A 12,727-nucleotide genomic window follows, 5' to 3' on the forward strand; every position below is an offset into this window, starting at 1 on the left:
CGAAGTATTTTCCTTCTATCCTCAGCTGGTAACCGTACTAGTAAGTTTTATACCCTTGTACTTGGGTAAACATATATTTAAATCTGTACTACCAAAGACCAATTGTGGGTCTTAGGAAAGAAAGGACCATGCGCAGGATTCTTACAGAGGCAAATACAGGAGGAATGTTGAAAAATATTTCAACTCTTTCATTCCATCATGGAGGGTAAAATCTGCATTGATGACTTATAATTGTTCTGTCGTCTTTCATTTCAATGTTCATCCCCTCAACAATGAATAAGATTAACCACTAAAATCCAGATAGATATTACGGTATACAATCCTAGAATTCTCAAATGTTGTTTGCAGAAAATTATGGCCTTACCTGGAAACAACATATTTTCTCCATAAGAGATTCTGGATGTATCAGCATGAAAGTCAATCTCACCAAATCCTAAATACATTAGCTTGATCACCGGCTCAATCTGCTCTAAAAACAAATTTTAGATGAAAAAAATAGCCACTGAAGAAGTGGTGGCAATAAGAAAAAATACAAAGACCAAGCCAAGTAAAATTTTAAGTGATACAGAATTCCAGAAGATAACTTAACCACTTTTTTGGAGGATGAATGATAAGAACAGATTCTCTGTCCTGGAGCAGAGTTGTGCAGCACAGCTTACTTTATATAGCAGTTGCAACACACCAAGCAAGAGGTCAACATAGCCCCCAAATCCTCTTCCAAAGTGTTCAACTTAGGGCATGTTACATTCCCAAAATTGGCCTGGTGAGGCCTAGCAATGCATACGTACTACAGTAACAATGGCACATCTGAAAACTCATCATACCTAGGAATATCATGTCCTCATCGGTCATGATAGGCTGCTCTGAGATTAGACAGGACAAACAAACTACCGGTATATCAATCTAATTTCAGAATTCTACATGCCACTGTCACAAATATTTTTATTCAGTTCTAAATTAGACTGTCAAGAAAAAATCCAATACCAAATATATAAATCATCAAGATTTAACTTTTATTATCAAAAGCTAAACATTGTCAAGACTGCCTGAGCATCAAAATTTACCAATACTTCGGGGAAAAAAAAAAAAAAAAAAAAAAAAAAAAAAAAAAAAAAAAAACCACAATATCTCTCTCATACTTACTCATCAAGACTAATCTATTATCTTTTAATATTTTTAGAAATACTGTACCAAGTCAACCATCTGGTACGTAAAACAACCCTTTTTATGTATCAACAACGAAGTCTTAACCCTATAGAAAGATAACCGGAAAATCAGGTCCATTTCCATGCATACAAATAAGGACAGGATAAATAATTGTACTATAAATCAGGTTATACATTCAATGAAGACTACAGATCCCACACTGTGCCATTAAACTTACAACTAAGACTGACTCAAGATTTCCTACATGGTATTTAATGATGGTATGACCAAGATAATGAAAGGTTTATAGACTTGCAAAATAGTTTTTTTTTTGTCCTATCTATAGCAAAATCTTCCATCAAGATTCCTCTTAAGATTGTAGCTACAAAGCTGTTTTTGTTGAATTTCTGACGATCTTATGAACTAGGAAGACTTCTCTCAAGACTTCTAAAAGTGGCCATTGTGGCCTTTATCCCTCCTTTTAGTCTAGTACAGTTAATGAATGCAAAGCCAAAGACAGAGTTATTTCAGCCTCAACCAGGTACCACCTTTTGAAAAAACAGCATGTGTCAAAGATATAAGCAAAAAATGTACAATTATATCCTGAACACAAGGAATAACTTTTTACTTTAAAAGTACCTTAATTAATTATTTTATATAATTTGAGACATCTGAAAGAATATGAAAATATATCGATACTTACCAATGATTTTGTAGAGTAGTTCATGTAAAATATGGTAAAAATTAGTATGTGATACAGTCAATCAAATTCACACTTGGCAAAATTACAAGTTCTGATCAATCAAAAATAAGTTTTAAACCGTAGATAAGGCTCAGTTAGTTTTTACATGTTGAATCACAGATTTTACAAAAAAAAATGACGGAACAAAAAGTTGAAAAGAATTTGAATTAAGATTAATCAAAAATTTTAAATATTTACCGACATGACCAAATTTCCAAACAAAAGTCCTAGGTTTCCTATGAGGTTTTGCAAGAAACAGCATTTTTTATAATACTACCTGTGAAAAATTTCAAGAAAAACTTAAAAGTAGAATGTCGAAGAGTAAGCTTGAATCCAGTAGAGTTTCTCATGAGTTATTCATAGAGGAACTGTACAAAGAAATTTCAGTGGAAATTACTCTTTGACAATGCTACTGAGAAATTCGATAGGAAAAACTTTACACATTTTTACATCATGTTGCAAAAAAACATTACAAGTAGGATAAATATTTGCCTACGTACTAAATATCAGACATTAGCGAGAGAGAAAGTAAGCAGATGGCTCATCTCAGAAGTAACCTTACCACCTCCTTGAACTTCTGTGTATAGCAGTTTTCTATTACATTAGGAAGGGACTCAACAGTCCTTCAACAGGCAGAGAAAATGGATATGCACCTGGAAGAGCACAAGGGAAGAGAAGGGCTTTCCCCATCTCGGCAATCAATTGTCAGCTTAGAAAAAGGGTCTTAGAATCTGCTTTTATGCTGATAACGGGCTGGTTACTCCCTGCCGAGAACACACTCTTGGGCCACCACAATGCTGACTCCAAGGAGTTCTCTTTATTTTCAAATCTTCACAAATTATCTAACTACATTCTTTTGGAATTTTTCACTCCACACATTTCATACCAATGAACTTTCTGTATTTCAACTTTGTCCTGGAAGTAAAGAGCAGTAATTCATAGCTCTTTTTAGGAATTAATGTTTAAAGAAATTGCTCAGTTCTCAGTCTGTCCATAACTCCCTAATATATGTGAAAATATAAGTACAACTAATATTTATCAATACCCTATGTTTAACAGTTTACTATCAGGTTAATTTAATATTAGAATGGTAAGAGAAAGAAAGCTAAAATATTAGATACTTCAAGCTAAGTGTCTAGAAATAGTTATAACTCAGAGAAAAAAGAAAGCGAGGTAAACCGAGCAGCTCGACGAGATATTTCTTATGATGAATATCTAGAATAGTATCTTCTCTATTTTCTATTACTAACAACACAGTAAATCATTAACACTACCTTAGGTATCTCAAACTTATATTACATGGCCACACTAAATAAAGTACCTATGAAGAAACTAGCTATAATTAATCCCATCAGATCTAAAGACTTTGTTATAACTGGACAGTACATAATCCAACTAGATTTTATAGTGACCTGATTACAGCTGAACAGGACAATCCCAAAAGGTTCTATATAATGACGATTACAATTGAACTGGACATATCTCCTAAGATTCTATATTAGACTTGATTCCAGCTGAACAGGACATGATTCCACAATATTCTATGGTGACTTAATGAGAACTAAGCTGGCCATAAGTTGAAATTCAGAAGTCTTTGTACAATAAAATCTATAAAAAAAAACAGGCATTACAAAATTTTCCCATTATTCAAATTTGTAAATTTCAGTTTTTTACTTGAATAAAAAGCTTAAGTTTGATGGGAATTGTGTGAAGCACATTAACATACACAAAGATGATTTAAACCTTAACCTAAAGAATCTCCATATGTCAAGACACTGAGGCGTTGGGAAGTAAAATTTACAAAAACTTTAATTATAAATACTAAGTTAATTTCTCAAGCTATAAGTTTATAATAAATTTGCAAGAATGACTGATATTTTCCTTTGCAAAATTATCTTATACAAATGAATGACATTGCTTTCTCATAAGGTGAAAAAATCTTGGTATAAATTTTACTTAAAACTGCACGAAATATCACTGGTGTCCTGAAATTACCTGAATTTCATGCAGGCAGTTATATACAGTACTCTACCTAATTACAATGCAAGTAATTAAGGAGCAACTATTCAAATAGCTTGGGTACCTATACAACAAAATGTGGAAACTATAGAAGTGCTCTGGCAAAGAAGATTAATCTTTTAAGAATTGAAAAGTGCTTTGGCAAAAAATATTAAGCTTTCAAGATTTTAAAATCCTTCAATAAAACATGTCTACTAATGTAACACTAGCCAGAATAAAGCTTCCGTCATAACAGATGCTATTTATCAATCGTTATAAATATCAAGAGATCCTTGTTCACTATCGAAAACTCCCATTTGCGTTTACTTATTTAAATACCTAAACCTATCGTCAACAGTGGAATGTTTCCTTAAAATGTGCAATTTCAAACAGATCTGACATCAGTTCATTCGTCTACAATATTCTCTATGGTGAACTATCCAATAGCAGTTTTAAATCAATAGTAAATTGAAATTTCTATACCACTATCAAACTTCTCTTGAAGAAGCACTTTTGATTTTAATCTATTCAGTAATTCCCTTACTAAAACTAAATTTGTTACGCTAACACCTATGGTTTGAGTTTTCAATACCTGAGTTGATTTTCAACATGCCAAACACACTGACACTGATATTATATTCAAGGTTGTTTGCCGATTCATGCATTATACATCTAAAAAACCATTATTAATACCAGACTGACTTGAAAGTAACATTTTAAATTAGGGATATCCACACGCCAGTAGTGACTTGAAATATGCAGATATGCCATGATGATAATGCGTTTGATAAGATTTAATAAAACGTGAACTTAATCTTTTACAAAAAAAAAAATTTAAAAATATAATCTTTTTACCAAAAGTATTTAAAGCGTAAGCTTTATATAAAAAAGTACTAAGGTTTAACACAATGCATTATTTTCATGGCAAACTTAAAATTAAAATTACGAGACTATCTAATGCTTGAAAATTATGGCAAATTCACAATTTGTCAATAAAATCCCTCTTGAATATTACCTATTGGGATTTGTTGTCATTATCTATCAAAGATTTTCAGTCTGATATGCTACTTGTATTAAATAAAATTCTGACAATAACTACTCAAATACCAATGCTCATCATGTACTTTCAAAGTAATGCAAGACTTGTAATTCATTCTGAATTTTGCCATAATTAACTGATTACAATGAATGTCCTAACTACAAATTCCTACCCTAACATATGTTAATTCAATTTTATCTATGATACAGTGTGAAGCTATCAGCAATCATTTTATCGAGCTCAAAACTATATAGGTAATTTAGCTATCGCCTTGCTGGCTCTACTTTACAAAATTATCCATATCACAAAAATATGATTGCACATCATCAATCCTAATCTTTGTAAGTACTGCACAACCTGCTAATAATCATGACTCCAGGAAAACTACTTAGAATGTTGTTTACTTCACTGGTCTAAAAATTGTATCTACACTAGATACCTATTTAATTTTGACAACTGAAAACTGTCACTGAACTTGCCAGCTATCTGATTCCTCATTACAATTTTTGAGGATTATATGCAACTTAAAATGGCGAATTTCTCTGATATGTGGCCAACTGTGTTTGGATAAATATATGATATTCAAGACTTCCTGATACCTGATATTATGGTAATCATGAACGTGAAGTATACTGAATTATCTGATATTTCTAAATAACATGGAGTTTTACTTTGAAATACCAATAAGCAATTCTATTACTTATTTACACAAGCATGACCTAGATTGTCAACTGTGACAATGTAATTTCAATTATTTCTTATCTAAGGGTCTCAAAAATTTTTTTGCTAGCAAATGAAACCGCTACACTAACAAATGATGCAAGTGACGTAATCTTCTATTACTGCAGAAACTTCTTTTCAATTTCCCTGGGATCTTGAGGCAACAACTTGAAGTATTCTTGATCACAATTCTTTCCATTCTATTTTCCCACATGATAATCATCTGAGGAGTCAAGAAACAAGGTAATTATGTCATGCTACATAAAGATCTGTAGACAAATTATTAACATGCAGACAAAGCTATAACCAGATCTCAAGCAAAGGAGTATCTAGGCCCTTTTATAAAAATGAGCAAGTTGGGGCAGGGATTTTTAACCAGCGTTGGAAGTCTCTAGTGATTTATCAAAAATAACTTTGAAGTTTTATTACCGTATATTTCCGCGTATAAGGCGACCTTCATATAAGACGAGGTACAAAATTTGAGCAAATTTTTATGGATTTATCTCATATCGGTAGTATAAGACGACTGCTCAATCATAAAACCATCTGTGGATAGCCTAGGCTAGCTTTTGCAACACCAGATATCTTATGAAATATAAGTTATGTAAAGATGATGATATTACTTACTGTATTCTTATAAATTAAAAATAAAGGAAATAACCAAACAAATCCTTTATTGTTTTCCTAGAACACACGTCACCTAGCCTGCATTGCTTTGTTTACGCTCATCAGCTGCTCACGTACGAAATACCCGTTCTTTCTCTTTCTTCTTCTTCTTTTATGTTCTTTGATGTTCTTTGCGAGTTTGTTATAAAAGCATAGGATAATGTAAAGGTGGAAAGTGTCATGGAATAATTTTAAAAATACGGATCTCAAATGCCATGGATGGCAGTGAAGACGATTTATTGTACGAATGTGACGACGAAGCCAAAGTCGACTCACCGTAACCAGACTGGAATCCTTACGATGATGGCGTATATGATAAATCTCGTGATATGTTCGAACAGCTTTTCGAAACAGACAGTGATAACTGTGAGGAGTTTTAGTGGTGTTAGATTTATACATATCGCAGGTTTGATGTTTAATATTAATTGGAAATAAAGTTTTACAAATTTTTAGGTTTTAAATGTAATACTGTAATGTACTGTAATTTTTATTGAGAAATAAAGATTGTACCATTTGTAATCCAAAATTGTTATTTACAGCTAAAAATAATAATTTTTAAACAAATAAATAATATGATATCCTATATGTTATTACCATCGTAATTAACACTAGCATTAAAATTACTGAAAGGTTAGCGAGAGAAAAAGTTGCTAACAATGCAACCAATACTCGATGTTTACATTTTCTCAGCTGAGCTCGTATGGTTAAAAGTTGGAATTATTCCTCGAATTTATCATTTATGCCATTTTTGTAGATATGTCAATAATATATACGGTAAAAATTGTTTCATTACTTTCATTATACATTTATATATTAACGTAAATCATTTCATGTGTATTGGTGGTTATCGTACCTCAACCTAGGCTTGCCTACTAATAAACCAGACATAGAATTCAAGCTGTGATTTTTATAACGGTTGTATAAGACGACCCCCCATTTTTAATGGTTAAATTTTGGAATACAGGGTCGTCTTATACGCGGAAATATACGGTAGTTAGAATTGCAGTAAAAGTAGATGGAATTACCAACGAGATAGTGTATTACTTTGTACTGCCATAAAAAAAGGTACAGTGATACCTCGGTAGTCGAACGACTCTATACTCGAACAATTCGGAGTTCGACCAAAATTTTCGAGAAATTTTTGCTGCGGTGCTCGACCAAAAATTCGGTACTCGACCAGCCGAACACGTGACGACCGCATGGGCTTTGTGATGATCGCGCCATCTCGGCCACTCTCGCTTGTTCGGGAAGCATCAGTTCTCTCGAGAGCGTCACTCAGACAACGCGCGATCAGCATTCGTTGTGATTTAGTGATTTTCAGTGCTTTTAATTGCTTTTTTAGCTTTCATAATGAGTCCCAAGAAAGTAATGAGTGTTAAGGGGAAGGAGAAGAGGAAAACAGTGCGAACAACGATCGAGTTGAAGAAGGAAATTATAGCGAAATATGAGAATGGTGTACGAGTGTCCGATTTAGCGGTAGAATACGGAATGGCGAAGTCGACCATTTCTACGTTTTTAAAGCATAAAGAAATGATTAAGAAGGCGAATGTTGCAACGGGAGTTACGGCGGTAACTAAGCAAAGGCCACAAGTGATTGAGGAGATGGAAAAGTTGCTTTTAATATTTATTAAAGAAAAACAGTTGGCCGGGGAAAGTGTTAGTGAAGCGTTCATTTGTGAAAAAGCGTTGCATATCTATGAAGAATTAGTGAAGAAAAGTCCGAGTACCAGTGAAAGTGATTCATTTACATTTAAAGCGAGCAGGGGTTGGTTTGAAAAGTTTCGTAATAGAACAGGTATTCATCGTGTTACTAGGCATGGGGAGGCAGCTAGTTCGGATCAAATTGCAGCCGATAAATACGTGGGGGAATTCGATCGGTACATAAATGAACAAAATTTGATCGCACAACAAGTCTTTAATTGTGATGAGACTGGGTTATTTTGGAAGAAAATGCCAGCCAATACGTACATTACCAAGGACGAGACGAAGATGCCAGGTCACAAGCCAATGAAAGATAGGCTAACATTGTTGCTGTGTGCAAATGCAAGTGGCGATTGCAAGATCAAACCCTTGTTAGTGTACCACTCGGACAACCCCCGGGTGTTCAAACGAAATAATATTTGTAAAAGTGCACTACCAGTTATGTGGCGCTCGAACACTAAATCTTGGGTCACAAGACAATTCTTTACTGAGTGGATAAACGAAGTGTTTGCCCCCCAGGTTAAGGCTTACCTCATTGAAAAGAGCTTGCCAATGAAATGTCTTCTGGTTATGGACAATGCTCCTGCACATCCTCCAGGTCTCGAGGATGACTTGAAAGAAGAATACAGCTTTATCAAAATCAAATTCTTGCCCCCCAATACTACTCCCATACTCCAGCCCATGGACCAACAGGTCATTTCAAACTTCAAAAAACTCTATACCAAGGCCCTTTTCAGAAAGTGTTTTGAAGTGACCAGTGACACGAAGTTGACCCTAAAGGAATTCTGGAAGGAACACTTCAGCATCCTCAACTCTGTTAACATGATTGACCAAGCTTGGCGAGGTGTGACCTATAGGACATTGAACTCTGCCTGGCGTAAGCTGTGGCCATCATGTGTCACAGAGAGGGAGTTTGAAGGTTTCCAACCAGAGGCGGGTCCAAGCACTGCTACCCCTGTAATTTCTGATGACACTGATGTCGTTGAGGAAATTGTTGTCATGGGCAGGAGTTTGGGGCTTGAGGTCGACAAGGATGATATTGATGAGCTTGTAGAAAGCCATTCTACCGAGTTGACTGTGGAGGAATTGTTGCACCTGCAACAACAACAGCAGCAGGATCTGATTGTGGAGCAGGAATCTTCAGAAGAGGATGAGGTAAGGGAGGATGTTCCAAGTTCTCTCATCAATGAAATTTGTTCCAAGTGGGCAGATGTGCAGGCTTTTGCTGAAAAATACCACCCAGAAATTGCAGTAGCAAACCGGGCAGTGCATATGTTTAATGATAGTGTCATGTATCATTTTCGAAGAATACTGCAGAGGAGGAAGAAACAATTAACAATAGACCAGTTTTTCACAAAAGAAAAGAAAGCTGCTACATCAAAGCCTGTTTCTCCTCCAAAGAAGAGACAAAGAAGAGAAGAAACCCCTGAAATAGATCTGCCCACCCTTTCATTGGAGAGAGAAACAACTCCTGAAGGAGAACTACCCCGCCACATCATGGAAGGGGACTCTCCTTCCAAGCAGTAACCTCCCCCTTCCATCCTCTCCACATCCATCCCTGTATGCCATCGAACCGCTGCTCAAAGGTATGTTCACTACAGTACAGAAAATGGTTTAAAATTGTTTTATTTTAGTACAGTAAATGGTTTAAAATTGTTTTATAGGATTTTCTGACCAATTTCATACACATTTAGATAATTATTGTTGTTTAGGTACACGTTTTATTAATATTTTGGGCCTGTTCGAGTGCTTGGGAACGGAATAGAATATATACCATTATTTCTTATGGGGAAAAAAAATTCGGTACTCGAACAAATCGGAGGTCGAACACGGATCTCGAACGGATTATGGTCGAGTACCGAGGTATCACTGTATAGTAAAAGCGTACAAAAACCGCTTGTCATTATGACTAGGACCTGGCTGTAACTTGTATCAAAGTATTTTAAAATGTTCATATAATCTGTAAAATATCATGAGTCTGGACACTGATTCAAGCCCATTCCTGATTTGACTTTAATTTACTAAGCAGCTTCCTCCCCAAATTAGGTATTATTTTCAAATCAAGTTACTTTGTGCTTTCAGTAACTTACTTTTTTCACTATACTTCTCAAATGCCAAACTATTCAATAATATACAAAATAACAGACCTACAAGACACACTGCAGGAGTTATTTTTTTCCAAAAAACAATCTAGAAATGTCACGGGAATGTACTTTCCAAATTTATCTTCTTCTTATAATTGTAATCTTAAGACGAATGAAGAACACGGAGCAATTGACAAGAGACATTATACAAACTTGATTTTTGCCAACAATTTTATTACTTTTTCATTTCTGAACTGTCCATAATCTATCCAGTAATTTTGAGTCTGAAAAATTAGCTGTAGTTTTCAATGTATTCAAATAAATATTTAATACTCGTGAAACACTTACCTCATTACAATGCTGCAAACTGACTATTTACTTTAAAATTTGTAGCTGCTCCTCTTCAAACATTCCATTTCCTGTATTAGTTATCCTTAAATTTTTAGAACTTCAAGACTCCTCTTGAATAAACTGCAGTTAGCTATCTGAAATTATGAGAAACTATTTAATTTTCATACACTACCTCAAAATATACTAAAATAAGAACAATGATATTGATGTAAAGCCAAACTTCAAGTATCTTACATCTAGGAAGGCTCCCCTTACCAAAAGGGTTCGAGTTTCATTGTAGGCACTTAACTAAGTTTCATTTGCTCAACGATAAAATGACTAATTTAATAGAAACTGATTGCTGTTATCACCAGTATCATCATTAATAATGTAGGCGATCTGTCAAAAAGGACTGCTAAATATTTAGATAGATAAGCAAGTGCGCGCGCACACACAAAACCCCTCTCACCCTCTCCTTTTCCTACCACTATGCTAGTTTGGACAATTTGTGAGATTCTTGTTTTCCAAGTGGTTGCCCATCATCGTGACAAAAAGAAATGTATAATAGATTTAAATTTGTAGCCTGGCACTTGCTCTTTATTATATAGGGGAGATTATCATCATTATTATTAGCTGGACTTGGCTATATAATTTTCAAGACAATCTAAGATACTGTGGAAAAATTAAAAAATTTACCGGAATCAAAAGTGGAGAATATTAATGTAATATTTCCCCCCTTATTTTCATCCTAATGTCTTTATTATTTTTCTATTTGCTTTAGCTAACTCCTTAACAAGAGACCTATCACCAGAAGAACCCCTTTAACATATTACCTAAGAATCGAAGCCTAATTTACAGGGATTCTCAATGGTAGGACTTTTGTTTTCAAATTACCTTTCCTCGTGTTACTTTCAACATGATCCACCAGATGATAACTATTCTAAGAGCTACATGCAGCTAGAGTAAATGAATTATTATTGAGACCTTTCCCTAGCTCTGCCCTTTTTATACCTTCTTTAGTTTACAATCTGAAACTATTCATGAGACTTTATGAAATTAAAATGACCAAAGAAACTTAGCCCTCAAAGGAACTTATTAGTACAATGTACCTATACTCTGCTATGAGCTGTCCAAAGGGAACTTCCTACCCCCAAGAACCCAAACGCTGCACACATTTTCTACTTTCAGGATGATATGTCAACTCAAGACACAAAAGCTATAGCCAATACGAATGCTTTATTCCAGAGAATCTTGGAGTTTTAAGTGTGGTCATTTGATGGACAGAACTGGATCTGGATGATGATGGCCATCTTAGTTGCATCTTTTATCTCTTACATGTTTATTATTTCTATCCTGCTAGCTTAATACATTTCTCAAGGAAGCCTAATTTTGTGTACATCAAACACACCTCTTAAGGCTTTCATTTCTTACTAGGCAATTAACAACATGCAATTTGACTACTGTAAAAAAAGCTTGCTTACCAGAGGGAGGCTCACTTTAGAAGAAGAATGACAAATTTGGAAATAATTTGTATTTTCTCAACTATAAAAACCTGGAGCTCTACAGTGGATACATTTCAGTGACACTTGAAACTAGCCATGAGACTTTTAGCAAGGTGTGACTACTCATCACTAGTTAGCAGGGGGAATACAGACTACCCGGCTTACACTCCTCCTGGTAACATTAACTCACTTGAATTGCAGGCAGGACTTCTTTGGGGACTAGGTGATGGCGGAACAAGTATATGTAGAGAGCTCAAGGTTTGTTTAGTTAAGAAACAAAAATTATTTACAATTTTGTCATTTGTTCCAGCACTATAAACAAATCATTTCACTCTTTACAGCAAAGACTCCCATTAGGTGGGTGGAAATTCTAAACCAACTGGCTGGTACCTGTTCTGGAGTGCGACTGTACTTGGCACATGCTCTTTAGACACACCCTGTCACCTTGCTAACTCTCAACATCTGAGAGAAGTCAACCGCCTAAGCAATCCGTGCAATGGTGCATGAACTAAGTAAGGGATTTTGACAAAGGAAAAATCTATTTTTGGGCAAGGGACCTGTGTCGCCAAGTGAAATGCTCCATATAGCACAATTTCTAAGGTATAAATACTGCTAAATATACGAGAAAAAAGTTGCATGGAATGCCAGGAATATACCCAGCTTGCTCATCCTTACAGGGTGTCGGTATAATAACTGGGGCGTGTTAAAACCACTATCAGAGGTCCCTTACCAATTAGTCTTCTCCTTGTTCAATATCCCCCGTTACTACGAGGTGCCGTTCTCTACGGCTACTGCCCCC

The 12,727-nt window shown here is 35.0% G+C and overlaps 1 long non-coding RNA gene across 1 annotated transcript in view; it reads right to left on the bottom strand.

Moving 5' to 3' along the window:
• Window positions 1-1,111: 1,111 nt before the first annotated feature.
• The window catches only part of LOC137655863 (uncharacterized), a 67,076-nt gene continuing 55,460 nt past the window's right edge, over window positions 1,112-12,727 (bottom strand). The window contains exons 5-6 of the long non-coding RNA XR_011046889.1: window positions 10,445-10,581; window positions 1,112-5,868 (exon numbers count right to left, since the gene is read on the bottom strand). This is a non-coding gene — a long non-coding RNA (uncharacterized lncRNA). The remainder of the gene's footprint in view (window positions 5,869-10,444; window positions 10,582-12,727) is intronic.

Source organism: Palaemon carinicauda, chromosome 16, assembly GCF_036898095.1.
Source record: "Palaemon carinicauda isolate YSFRI2023 chromosome 16, ASM3689809v2, whole genome shotgun sequence".
Lineage (NCBI taxonomy): Eukaryota > Metazoa > Arthropoda > Malacostraca > Decapoda > Palaemonidae > Palaemon > Palaemon carinicauda.